Source organism: Neodiprion virginianus, chromosome 1, assembly GCF_021901495.1.
Source record: "Neodiprion virginianus isolate iyNeoVirg1 chromosome 1, iyNeoVirg1.1, whole genome shotgun sequence".
In the NCBI taxonomy this organism is placed as follows: Eukaryota; Metazoa; Arthropoda; class Insecta; order Hymenoptera; family Diprionidae; genus Neodiprion; species Neodiprion virginianus.
Genome location: NC_060877.1, coordinates 29,599,691 through 29,613,179, shown reverse-complemented (window position 1 = coordinate 29,613,179; position 13,489 = coordinate 29,599,691). Strand labels below are relative to the sequence as shown.

Genomic DNA, 13,489 nt, shown 5'->3' with positions numbered 1-13,489 from the left:
AATTGATCCGTGTACGTCGGAGTACGAGAAAACAATTCCCGGCCAAATGCAGATGGAGGAAACGGTTTGTCTCCGGGTTAGCACCACCTGTTGAACTCCTGCAGGAGCACAGCTTGATCAACGTGTAAGAAGTCGAAGCCACGGTGTCATCGTCGCTGTCTGCTTGTGCGGCAGTGCTCTGGACTTGGCAAGGTGTAACCTAACCTACTTACACCTGGGTATAACAGGTCTACGCCGACTCTAATCTACGACGAAATACAGCTCTCGAGACAGAGTGCAATTTGGAGAAGTAGAACAAAGTACTTGTTGTTTATTCCTCGGAACATGCCAGTAAAACGTTTTCATCCAAGAAATTAATCCGATTATCAGCCGGCTGCAGTGCAGCCTAACCCCGAGTACCTTCTTGAGAGTCGATGTAAAATAAACAATCTTATACTACCTATAAGAGAAAGCCAAGTTAGAGAGCAAGCCAAGTTCTCCGCCTTCACCCTCGTTCTCTAAAAACGTCTCTTTTTTTCCGCCTGACACGCGCAGCAATTCGGTGAAATGACACAATAATTTTACTTTCCAACTAGTTTTTTTCTCCGCACGTATACCGCGAGTCTAGCTTCTCTGCAAGACGGGACAAAAACAAACATGAAACAGGGGTAAAGAGCAATCCAATCAGAAGTTACGGTGTACCGACGTCTGTAGCGATAGTAAGAATTCCGTCTATTTCGCCTTCTTACGCGGAACATATTTATCAAGAAAATGTCCATCGAAAAGGTCAAACTGATTTCGATCCGCACTTTTCCATCGGTGAAAGATAATTCAAGGACACTGTATTTTTCGCACGATCTCGTGTCTACGGACATTTAGGAAATCATATTAGGTACATGTACTACAACGGGGAGTGGCATGTGATCGAGTGCCTTGCAGATTTCGGTACAAAGTTCAGTCGAACACGTGAGGATGTAGAAAAAAGTCAATAATTCACCACATCGCACAAGAAATCATCCCGAATGACGTTGATGCACGATTCTCTTCAGCGTCATTTGTATAACGGTATTTCGATAACGGGGGAGGAACCGAGGGTGCTAGGGTCAGGGGGTGAAGGTCAAAGCTTGGAAGGGTCAATATTAAGCATGGCCGGTACATCGGAATTTCAAACATGCGCAAATAAAATCACGAAAGATCAATTCTTCGAAATCTTGATTTTCGAACAATTTATCTTTTCTTTATTCTACTTTCGCACGCTTGAAGTCCCGATATATCGGCCATTTCAAATATCGATCTTTCCAAGTTTTGACCTCCACCCGATCAGAGCAGACTGTCGGTGTTCACCCAGGAACGCCAAGCCGCGCTTGCACGAGTGTCACGATTTGATTCCTTATCATTATGCCATTAGAGTAGGTACCCTAATCGCATGCATCGCCGTGCTGCAGGAGTCAGTGATTCGTCTTCGGTTACGGCCCACGTCTTTGCGCTGCCCGGGCACGTCTGCTTATGAAAACAAGTTAACCGGTGTGTTACATGCGTCGAGCGTATATGACCACCTCTCTCTCTCTCTCTCTTTCTCTCTTTTTAGCCTCTATATTATCGGGATGGACAGGTTGTGTACGGGCTCACGTGCACGCGATGCGCCAAGCTGCGGGTCTCCAAACGCACGTGCGTATTTCGCTCACGCGTGTGTGCGCCGCGGATATCTGTCCATCTATCCATCCGTCCTCTATCCGCGCAAATGCGCATACACGCGTGCAGGCGTAGATCATGCACACAAGAATGGGCGAGGGGGGGATAGACACCAAGAAGAAAACTCACGCACGTTGTACGATATAGGTATATATATATATAATATATTATATATATACGCGGAGGCTGGTGTCACGTGTTGTTTATGCGTTCTACACACGCTCCGCCCCATCACCTGATCTCGCTGTAGAGATTCTCAAGTGCGGGATATGTATCGAGCCGTAGGAAAATCTATCGTACAATCACGCACACTTTTCCACATCCCAGCAGCATCTCGGAGAAAGTCGACACACTCTCACATTTCCTGGTAAATATACCAGTTATTCGACGACGAGATCATTCGTGATGTATAATCGAGTAGTTTTCGACCAAGGGTACGGTGTAAAGTCGTCGGAGGGTGAAAATGCAATCGATTTACCAGGCATAGGAGGCACTATACCCAGTATTTTCGAGCCAGCGATAAGTTTCTATCGAGAACCACTGTGCGGCGTGATACACAGACTGTACGGTGTTTTATTTAGCCGAAGTGTCCGCGGCGAAGTCTGCAGGGGCAGCCAGCAAGCAAGTTGGACAACCAATGTCAGAGCACCCCTCCCCCACGTAATCGAGAAAAGTAGCGACGAATGTCAAATATCGTGTCGTATATGTGCGTTTTCGATTCGTGCGATCGAATAAGTCTGCGCATATTTCGTCTTCGGCGATCGGAAAGAAGTGATATTTTTCCTTTTTTTCTCTTGTTAGAGACTGCAGAGTACACGTGACAAGTCGATCTCCCTCCCGCCCCTAGAATATTTTACGAATTCCGAAAACAGATCGGCTGACTTCAAAACTTGAATATTCCCAAAAGAAATTTAACGCAAAAATTCATCCCACCGTAAACTCAGAGCGCATAAATCACTCTTCGAAATCTGTACGTGGCCAATTTTTTAAACTCTTATCAAAGTCCAGAGAATATGGGACTGTAGCGCAGCCCGAAAATCAGCCCAACTCCCCAAAAATTCGCGATTCAAAAGCCAACGAAGCGCCCAACGCTTGACACGTTTATCGTTATTTCGTTTGCTTTTTACCGCCACACGGAGGAGGAGGGAGGCAGTTGTTCAGAAATCAGACCAGCCACACCGGGTCGGCGGCTCTCCTTCATTCGAGCCGCAATCAGAGAGTGTTTCTGCATCTCGCGTTGCGTGGGTGAGCCTGTGTTGGTTATCCTCTCCGTTGGTCTCTCCTCGAATGTGTATGCATATACATAGATATACCTACTTCGTTGCCACTCGTACACCCGTCTCCTTTGCTCCTCCGTCCGAACGGACGTTTCCTTCTCCGCTCATTTTCCCACTTGTACCCGATATCATCTCGCCCACACTCTCTCACAACCGCAGCGTCTGCACAACCACATCATACGATACTGGCTACGCACATTTAGCCCTGACTTTTTCTCTCCCCCTACCTCTCCCCTTCTCTTTCTCTCTCTCTCTCTCTCTCTCTTCCCCCCGTCAACACGCGTGCGTATCTGTGCACCTCCACACGAAGGGTCGTGCATACGCATTGTATCGGTATATTTACACGCGCCCGCGCGATCGCTTGTTTTGGTTACGCCGCTTACGGTGCTTCAACTCCATGACAAACTTTCAACAGACTTTACTCGTTCCCACAGAGCTTTGTGCTTTATCGTACATGCGTGCATATCATTTTCGAAAGCTTTTCGGCGTGCCCCTGAGGCACCAGGTGTAGCTTATATTACACATCCACGCTTTCGTATACCGTAAAGTCTCGTCGTTCTGCTTTTTATTATTTCCGTAAACTTCTCTCCGTTATCGCCAACAATATTTTCGACCAATAGACACAAGCGTAGGGTAGTAAAATTTTATTCACCCTTACGTCAACCTTCGCGATTTCGGGGGAAGAAAATTTGTTCACTCACATTGTACGGCCTATTTTATGTACTTTGTACTTGTCTACGTGTTTTATTTTTTTATCGTTGTACGTAGACTGCACTTGGGAAAATATTTGGCAACGACAAGCAAAATTGTATTATAACGCTGAAAAAAAAAGATTTCATAGATTAAGATTACGCAAAGAAACTGGAATAAGCGTGTTTAAATGTCTTTTAAATACAGGCACAAATTCTCATGATAAGGAGCATCTCTCAGACTTGAGATAATTGTAAAAATCTTATCTTACACTTCTGGCAAATTTTTCGTACGGCTAAAACTCTCTTTGCGACTTTGTCCTAGCGAAAAAACATGCATGCCACCCTAAATTGACTTTTCCATTTGTAACGAAACATCGGGTGACCTCGAAAAAAATTGTTCCCACACAACGATTGATTTCGTTATAAAACCACCAAGTCTTCCTAGAGCGTAGAGAGTTGTTAGATTCTATAAAAATTTCTGTAACCTTAAAAGCTCACGGAACGGTAGGAAACGAGGAAACCTGTGGACGACTTTACACACCGCGGTAAGTGAAGCGACGAAGGAAGAAGGCGGAAAGAGGGAAGAAAAAAAATAAAAATATGAGAAAAGATGGGCCGACCACACCTGCGCGGGTAGAGATTAGTTGCTTAAGTATACCCCGAAAGCAGGATGGCAGGGGATCTCTCGGGTAATGCGGCAGCTTCCCCGGCAATCCTGCACGCGTACTTACATCGGGCGTCTGAGTAGGCGCTGCGTGCTGCTGTCAAGTGGTTGAACCACTCGACGATCGGCTGACAAGAAGAGCGCAAATCCCCGCGGCCGCCTTTCTGATTCTTTTGGCAAAGACGCGTAGCGGCGAGGGGAGAGCTCCTCGCGGCACGTCGGTAAGGGGGTGGTACCCGTACCCCGAGGAGATGCCTGGATACCTGGAGGTATAACGTGGGGACGCGTTTTTCGATTTACGACTGTCAAGATAATGGCCGTGTCTCTGCAAACAATCGCGGAGCAGCTCGCCGAGTACAACAAAGCCGACGACGCGAGACGCGACTTATTCTCGACTCTCCGAAACCTTAGTCTAGAGACCAACGCACGCCTCGAGAGTAAAGACGTACACAGATAACTCCTACGGGTAACATCAAAGACTTCCGACCAGCAATCTGGCATCAGTCAGAATTCAGATTACCACAACGGATAAATGCGTGAGGCGCTAACCTAGCAACTCTACCACCATTGCTCGATCGTCACGGATCTTTCAGGACTGATTCCTCCGTTGCAGACCCTCGAATTAAGCGCGATCCACCGCACCTCATCTTTACAGATCTTTGCGTCTTCCGGCTGATCGTCCAAGTTCGATCGAATTCGTCGAAATATGCAGGTGGAATCTCAGAGGCGATTAGACGTCGTAAATTCGAACACTTGGATATCGCCGATGTTTAGACTTGCGTTAGTGTGCAATTTTGGTACACAGTGTATATTAGCCGCGCGTCTATCGCGAGGACAAACTGCATGCTCCGTGTGGAAGGAGCGATAGAAAAACTTGACGAAAATAGAACTGAAAGGTATTGAAATTTTTCACACATATAATAATTAGTAAAACCGACGCGGTCTGCCAAAGAGGATAAATAAATATGCGTACGAGGAGGGAAAAATTTCGTAACTCAATGTTGTAACTCCTCTAATCTTGAGGCACGGTCTTAGAGACGTTATAACGGCTTCCGGCCCTTCTACGGTTCGATAAAAATACTGAAACTAATCTCTAAACATCTCAGCTGTGGATGTACATGAATATCAACTATCGCGGCAGCAACGTACGATATAATGGGTATCAACGACGAAACATTTGAAACGAAATAAAAAGGGAACTCTTGACCTTTAACCCGCGAGTATAAAAAGATCTAATTCGTACAGTACCCAAGTACCAATTGCGGCCATGAATCGTCAGAACGTCGTTTTAAAATTAGATCCGTGACGAAGTTGTGCACCTTTTCAAGAATAATGAACGAGCGATTCTCTAGATGAAACTGATTACGACAATCACCGCGAAGTGTTTCAACGTTTCGTCGTACTCCGATCGTCTTTATGTGCCGTGACGATAAAAATTCATTTCATTACCGAGTCTCCGCGTTCACCTGTAAAGATGTTTACAATTAAATAACACGTGTAGCGAACGTAGCTAAGGTGTGCAGTAGGAGTGGAAGAAGAAGAAAAAGAAACGTAAGAATAAAGAGTAAAAGAAAAATGTCGATCTGTGACAAGTGAGTTATGTAACAGCTGAATATATACGGAACTAAATTAAGTGTAGTTGTTTCAAGTAAACAGGCTTCCTCCTTCTCTTCCACCTCCTCGGCCGTTCTCCGAGTGCTTTATGTGGTACATTACACATAACGCGCTGCGCGAACGCGGCTAACAACACGGATCGTAGTTTCTATTGGTAGCGAAAAGAGAACCCAAAGCCCGACCGGTCAAGGTCTTTGAAATTAATTATCGTCATTAGCGGACAGTGGTTACATGTAGTCCGCCCACAACGCGAATGTTGTTGTAAGTCAACAGAGAAACGCTCGGCAACATTTTTACGCAAAAGCGTATACATGTTACGTATAATAATCGCTATCGAAGCAATTAGCCGCAGTCAAGGAGTCTTGATCTAAGCATTTATAAGCTCTCGGGGGCAGCTCTGCTTCCCCTCGATTCGCTGTTTACCCGATGGCGGCGACGACGATGATGACGATGACGATGACGACGACGACGACGACGACGATGACGATGAATGCAGGAGGTTAGAGACGACCAACCGAACGTGCATGCTTGCCTTCGTGATGCTGCAGTTTAAACCCCTTAACCGTGCAGAGGCTTATTTACCTCCGTTCTACGCGCGGCGTCTGGCCAATTTCTCGACGTGCTCGGCTGTTTAGAGAAATGCCGGTGGTGCAGGGATCGGGAAATTCGAAAATATGACGGGGCTAAGTTTAGAATCGCCTCCAGAGCGGAACTCGCGTGCACAGCGATCGGAGCTCGTCTCTTGGCGTAAAGACGGCCTCGGGACACGCCTGCAATACACGTCCGGGGCAACGCGTCGGCGTTAAGTTGACTCGGGCCTTCCTTTTTCCTTTCTTTCCTTCCATTTTTCTCGCATCATTTTTTTTCCCACCCGTTAGAAATCGTAGGTGTTCACTGGCGAGAAAAATAGTGAGAATATACGGATATTTCACTAAGTTGAGTGCAGGCCTTTCGTTTCCCGCACTCATCGGCTCATTAATTACATTATTATTCAATTTACCTAATGCAGCTGTTGTAATCGTTGTGCACCGTCGCACAATCTTGGGAGTAAATTGTTCTGGGATTAGTTTTCGTTTTTCTGGATCTCTCTCTCTCTCCTCTCTCTCTCTCTCTCTCTCTCTCTCTGTCTCTCTTTCTTTCTCTCTCTCTCGCTCTCTCATTATTTTTTAGAAAGTTCACCAGTTGACCTGATCCCCGTTATTATATACGTCGGGAATCGGATCTCCATCGGGACGACGACGAGGGACAGGGGGGAAATAATCTACGGCAATTCTTTCATCCCGCTAGAGGTTAGCGTGATCCTATTATCGTCGAGCATCTCTGATTCCCGATTCGTTTATACACGCATACAGATATGTATGTACGTATGTACGTACCGGATACCCGAGTACCTGTACACAAAATCATGGTTATACGTATAGGAGTAATTTATCCCGGGTATAAAATGGCGTTTTCGAGTTCGTGAGAAAAACTTTTGTATACGTACGTATCACCCGCAGACCGATTTGTTGTTGCGTGTTAGTTTTAAATTACAGCATGTACCTTGTACGATTCTCGCATCCGCGGGTTATAAGGTGACGTGAAACTGTTGCACGCGTGTAGGTTATATACCTAGAATTTGTCGGCTTTTGTATCAGATTACAATTAGGCCAATTAACGATGCCTTATATCGTCTCGGGGTTTTCGCCCAGGGGGCAGGCTAATTGGTAAATTATAATCGATGCCCCGGATTGCGTAATCTTCTAGGAAAAGGCGTGCCTCGCTGTTCCTTTGTTTACCTGTCTTCCTTCTCGATCGATGATAATTCATCCCAATCATCAATAATCAACTCTCATCTACTCTTATCTCTCCCTCCATTTCCTTTTGTTCTTTCCTCTGTAATCTTTCTTGATATACCACATCGAGTTTGAGAAACGACGTGAAATTGAATTTGTTGGAAGATGCTGGCGTTGTCAATTTTTAGAAATGAATAACAGTAGGTGCCAGTCAAGAATTATGGCAGATAAAGCGTAAATAAATTGCACAATACGAAGCTTGTTCGATGCAAAGGATCCGTTTGTCTAGCATCAAAGTGTTGTCTGACAGCTAGAAGAAGGAATAGTAGAAGAGAAAAAGAAGAAGAAGAAGAAGAAGGAGAAGCAAAACAACAAGAACACCGAGCTTTCGTCATAGCATCGTTTAGCTGCGGGAACATGACGAAAAGACAATTGAGCAAGTAGACATTATTATACCTAGAAACGAGCTGAGAACGCGAGAAGATTTCACCTCGGCCGAAATAAGCCTTGAGGCCACGAAGCTGAAAAGCGAAGAAGGAAGTCCTCGCTCGATTAATCTCTACAGTACGTAAGTCTGTCTCTCTGTCCGTCTATGCGTCTAAGCGCGTGTTTTTTGTCGATTATTTTTCCTTTCACGATTTGGGAGGAGTGTTGGAACGGAAAAAATAAATTGAAAAAAAAAAAAAATTAAATAATAAAGAACGTCTTGCGGCTGTGCGGTATAATTGATGGAGTTGTCAGGAGTGGTCCATTCCTAGAATTTTCAACAACAACAAGATGCCGGTGGAGCGTATTAAGTGGTGTTGTAGTAGTGATTAAATAAATTTAAACGAAAAAAGGAGAAAAAAAAATAAAAATAAAAAATACAATAAGTAAGAAAAAAAGCATAACCGTCTATCGCTGTTTTACAACATACACTTGTATGCACGCATGTCCGTGAAAACGGTGAATTTGAAGATTTCTTCGGATTTTCATCTCATTGTCAGTCACGTCTTGCAAATGTTTACAGGAATCTGAATGTTCGGAGGTGGAGGATAATTACCGGTGTAGTAAACAGTCTGCGAGCGATTCATTATATCGCCGGTTTTCTGCCCGCACACGCAGCTCACATCGTATGTTTCATGCACATATGTAGACAATATACGTATATACATTTACACGAGTCCCATGCGCCTTTCCATATGCTAGTGTTTATTTTCTATGCTGCTCACACTCGGTCTCATATGCGAGAAAGAGAGAAAAAGAAAGACAGAGAGAGAGAGAGAGAGAGAGAGGCGTGCGCCCACGTTCGCATTTGTTTTCTTTTCGTATTTTTACTCGCCATGTGCCTTGCTCGTGGCATCGCCGTCGTAACCGGCCGCTGATGTTCCCATCATTTAAGTTATACGCTGTGTTATAAGTTATACGCGATACGATTCGTGCAGAGGCCAAGTTTCTTACGGCCTCCGTGCCGAAGAGAAGTGGACGGATCTTCTCGATGCCTGTAAGTATAGTCTCGAGGCGATTGCCAGTTTTATTCAAAACTAAACCGACGCCGTTGGTAGATGATAGGTACGATGAAGAAGAGAAGACACTCGGCCCCGATCTGCAGACGCGTCGAATCGCGATCCCGGCGTAAAGACGATAAACCCGTTACGTAAACCGCGGTCCACCTGACCGATAATCGGTCAATTACAGACAGACAGCCGAACTCGTTTCGCTCCTGAGGAAAAAAGTGATTTCATCAACCGCAGCTCTCCTCCGCTTCTTTTCCATGTCTCTACCTCGTTGTTGCTTGTTTTTTTTTTTTTGCTTCCTTTTTTAGCGATTTTGTACTGCGGAAACACGTGCGTATTGTGTAATCGTATGGTATAGGTATACATATAACACGACGGCTTCCGTGTGTATATTAAAATATACACGATACGTTTGTCGGCCAAGTTTACCGACAAAATATTGATAGCAATGTTTTATTGAATCCTCAACCCACGCCATGCTATGCAGATATTCGTATATACATATCATACTCGCTGTTTTAACCGGAAATTAAAGCCGGTAGTTTCGTTTCGGATAATTTCCGGTAATTACGATTAGGTGAACGGGAAAATCGTGCGTGAAAAACATACGTAGACCAAAATTTTCTCTCGATAATTTCCGTGCCTCCCGCACCTACGTAATCGGGAATCATTTCAGCATCGAGTAGATGCCGGCCGGCCGGCGCTCGTTAAATCTTCTAGACTCTATTTTAGACGTGCTTCAATCCGCGGGCATAAAAAGTCGTCGGACGGTGCTGCTATCTGGCATCGTCCACCTCTCTTATATTCCCTTCGGCGTTTCCTCGGAGGCTCGCAGCAGCCAGCTTTCGAAGCTTACATATTACGCCGCCTCTTAAGATGTAACGTGTTACGTTTCCCGCTTAATGCCGTGCTTACTACTTACGCGACGCGGAGGAAAGGTCCAACGAAATTTGGGGAATTATAACCGCGCTTTTTACTCCTCGATTAAACTCTTCTTTTTTCTCCCACCGGATGTACCTCAAATTTTTATACTCTCAGGCCCCGACACGCTCGCTGCATCTCGGACCGGCAGCCTCGTTTGTAGGGCGTGTGGGTGTCGAGGCGTTTATTATTTTTATTAAGCGTTAATTGTTATCACTGCTCTCGCCGCAGCCTGGAGGGCGAGGGGCAGGGAGATGGAGGGGTCACTTGTTGCGGAGAGCCGAGATGCATCCTGTTGTACAAATATCGTTGACCCCTGCGGCACGAACGGATTACTTGCGTACTCCTGCCTCTCGTTGTTTACACGCGCCTACACGCAACCGTCGACGGCTCGTTATGCAGGGCTAGCGAAGATTCAGCGTGATGTATGTTCCCCTCCCCCTCCCCTGCCCTTGCTTTTTTTTTTTTTTTTCACCCGTGTCAAAAAGGGATTTGCTAAATTTATCAAGTACGAAGGGGAAAACGATCGTTTCTTATAATAAGAAAGATTTCCTTACCGAACAACTGATCGGAACGATAATTTGAGTTTTTGAGCGAAAGCTCGTTTATTCGAATCAACGAAACGTTTCTTTCGCCATTGTTCTTCGGTAAATTTAAGTGAAAAAATTTCACGTTCGACAATAAATACGTGTACGCGTGTTATAACGTAACGAATTTGAATATCGTAAAAAGTGGTGGAAGAAAAAAAAAGAGGAAAATGAACAAAAAACGAAACAACAAACTATGCGTGTGAATAGATAAGTACGCGATCCGCCTGGCGCCTACACTGTCCCACTTTGCATATTTCGGCGACTACGTATTACGGACACGTGTAGTGGGTATACAGATATATATGCATATATTATACACATTTTTATATATATATATATATATATATATATATATATATATATATATATATATATATATATATATATATATACGTGACATATAAAACGTGGGAGACGCAAAATAAATAAATAAATAAATCTTATCGCCCACAAGTTCGTGGCGAGACTGCGGCCTGCCAATTTAACCGGTTTACTCCGCTATATATAAACAATTAATAGCACAGGAGGCATTAGACACGTGGCGCACCTATTTTCTATCTCCACGTGCAGTCTGAACGTGTGTAACTGTAAACACACTCGCCTATGCAGTCGCATACATAGTAAATAACTGAACATCCGTGCACATCGTGAGGTATGTACCCTACATACGTGTACGCATATGGATGCATATTACGCCGAGCCAAAGCACTTAACGATTATTACCAGAGAAGAAACCCCGAAAGATTTCGTTAGTTGCTTACGATTAGTAGATTCTCCGGATCGACTGGTCGACAAACAGCAGACGGGGAGGCAACAAGGACAACTACTTTTTCCCTCCAGCATCCATTTTCAGACCCAGAAGAAGTCGGGTTTGAAGCGTCGGCAGACAACAATTAACACCGATAGATTAATAATACCAACGACGTCGAAACTCCCGGATTCCACATCGCCTTTTGTGTCTCGGATGGTAATTCTTCTTCTTCTTTTTTTCTTCCTTCTTATTCACTAAAAATCACGTCTGCCACGACCAAAGCCGAGAAACAATCTTATTGCCGCAAAATGGTCGAGCTGTGTTATCCCAAAGTCAAAACTGTGTCCAACGTACGTTTTATATCATTCTATCGTCATTCCTCATCTCTGCAAGGCTTGGAAACGAGAGAAACTTGGCTTCTGCTGCAAATCTCCCGATATATACTCGCATTAATCGTGGGCTCGAGTTATCGCAAGAAACATTTCAACTTTACGTCGGTATGCTTAAATCTGGTTTACGATGTACATTAATACATGTAAGAATATGCGGTGGTTTGTGCTCTAAATCTCAGTTGACCGGGATCGACCACGATCTTACTCTAGGTACAACTGCTCCATTACACATCTATGACGGTTGTAATAAACCTGTGCTGGGCTTTTCAGCAAACTGTTGTAATTTTCCTGTATGAATGATCTTTATTACATCGCGCAAATAACAGCTTACATCTCTGAAGTATATCACGAGTGTATCCTCGCTGGTTCAAAGAGAGCCGTTAGAAATTTGTTATTGTTGTATAAGAGATGAAAAATTCGATGCTCACGATTTTACGAGTCATACAGCATTTGAATTTGATTATACTTGTTGATACACGGTGTACAACACATTTTGTTAGAATTCTAATCGTCTTTGCAAAATACTCTCGACCGCTGGTCGGAGGAAGTTAATTTCCAGGTTATTATACGAGTCGACGTCGGAGGGCAGCTGTTCTCGCAGTTTTTCCTTTCATCATTCCCGTTTTCCGCCCGGCGTTTCACCTCGCACCGAAATTCGTGGTTAAGCGCGTCGGAAATCTCAAACAGCTGGTGAGATTTTCCCGAGACAATGGTGATATTTTCGAAAGTTAAAAGGAACCAATACCGATGGAATTTGTACAGGTATATAACGTATTTGAAACAGGCGGTCCCTTCTACGATCGTGACATCCTTCCTACGTTCCCTTCGCAACACTCTCACACCCTCGACATATTTTATATACATATAAACTCGCCCGACGAGACGTAGAGCGCGAATCGCCGAGCGCCTCGGCAATAATCCTGTTAAACCCCGACGTGCCTGCAGATCCCCTAGCCGGCCCTACCAGGTAAAATCCCAATAAGGAAAGCGCTACTCGGGTTTCACCAAACTAATCAACGCGAATGCTGTACGCGTAGATTTTACGAGATCGAAAATATCGTTGGAAATTCCTTTGGGTCGCGTTTTTTATCGCCGATTCGTAACAGACGCTCACGATCAGTGAAATCGGTTAATCGAAAAGCTGGTTTTTCACCAATGTTTCGAGTTCTCGTATTTTTTGCCCCCTCTCCTTTTGTTTATCTTGTCGCTTTGTTCGAACACGCATGCAAACACGGAGCAACGAGACGTTCAGCTTTATACTATGGTTTTATACCCTCGTGCTATAATGAATTTCAAAGTGTTCTGTCGCCTGTCCGCGCGAGGCGTCCGCGTGGAACGTAACAGGCCTAATGTTCTTTCGATATCAATCCCTCCCTGTCAACGATCTTATATGGTATCTTTGCGTCAGCTTTAACCTTCGTCTAAACGTGTCTTCACAAACATCAACTAATTTCGAGTTATTTTTGAGCTGTACATGTTACACCTGTACAGTACGTAGGTACGTACATTTGTGTAACGTGAATCATACTTGTATCCATGTACGATAGGATGGTTTTTTTTTAAACTTTCATTCTTTTTTTCTCTTACGTATGCTGCGAAAAGTTAGTTTTTTTGTCTCAAACAAAGCCTCGTGAAACCGGAACTCG

At 44.5% G+C, this 13,489-nt stretch overlaps 1 protein-coding gene across 2 annotated transcripts in view; it reads left to right on the top strand.

Moving 5' to 3' along the window:
- LOC124302116 (uncharacterized) overlaps positions 1 to 13,489 on the top strand; it is a 93,247-nt gene that overhangs the window by 39,973 nt on the left and 39,785 nt on the right. The window lies entirely within an intron of this gene.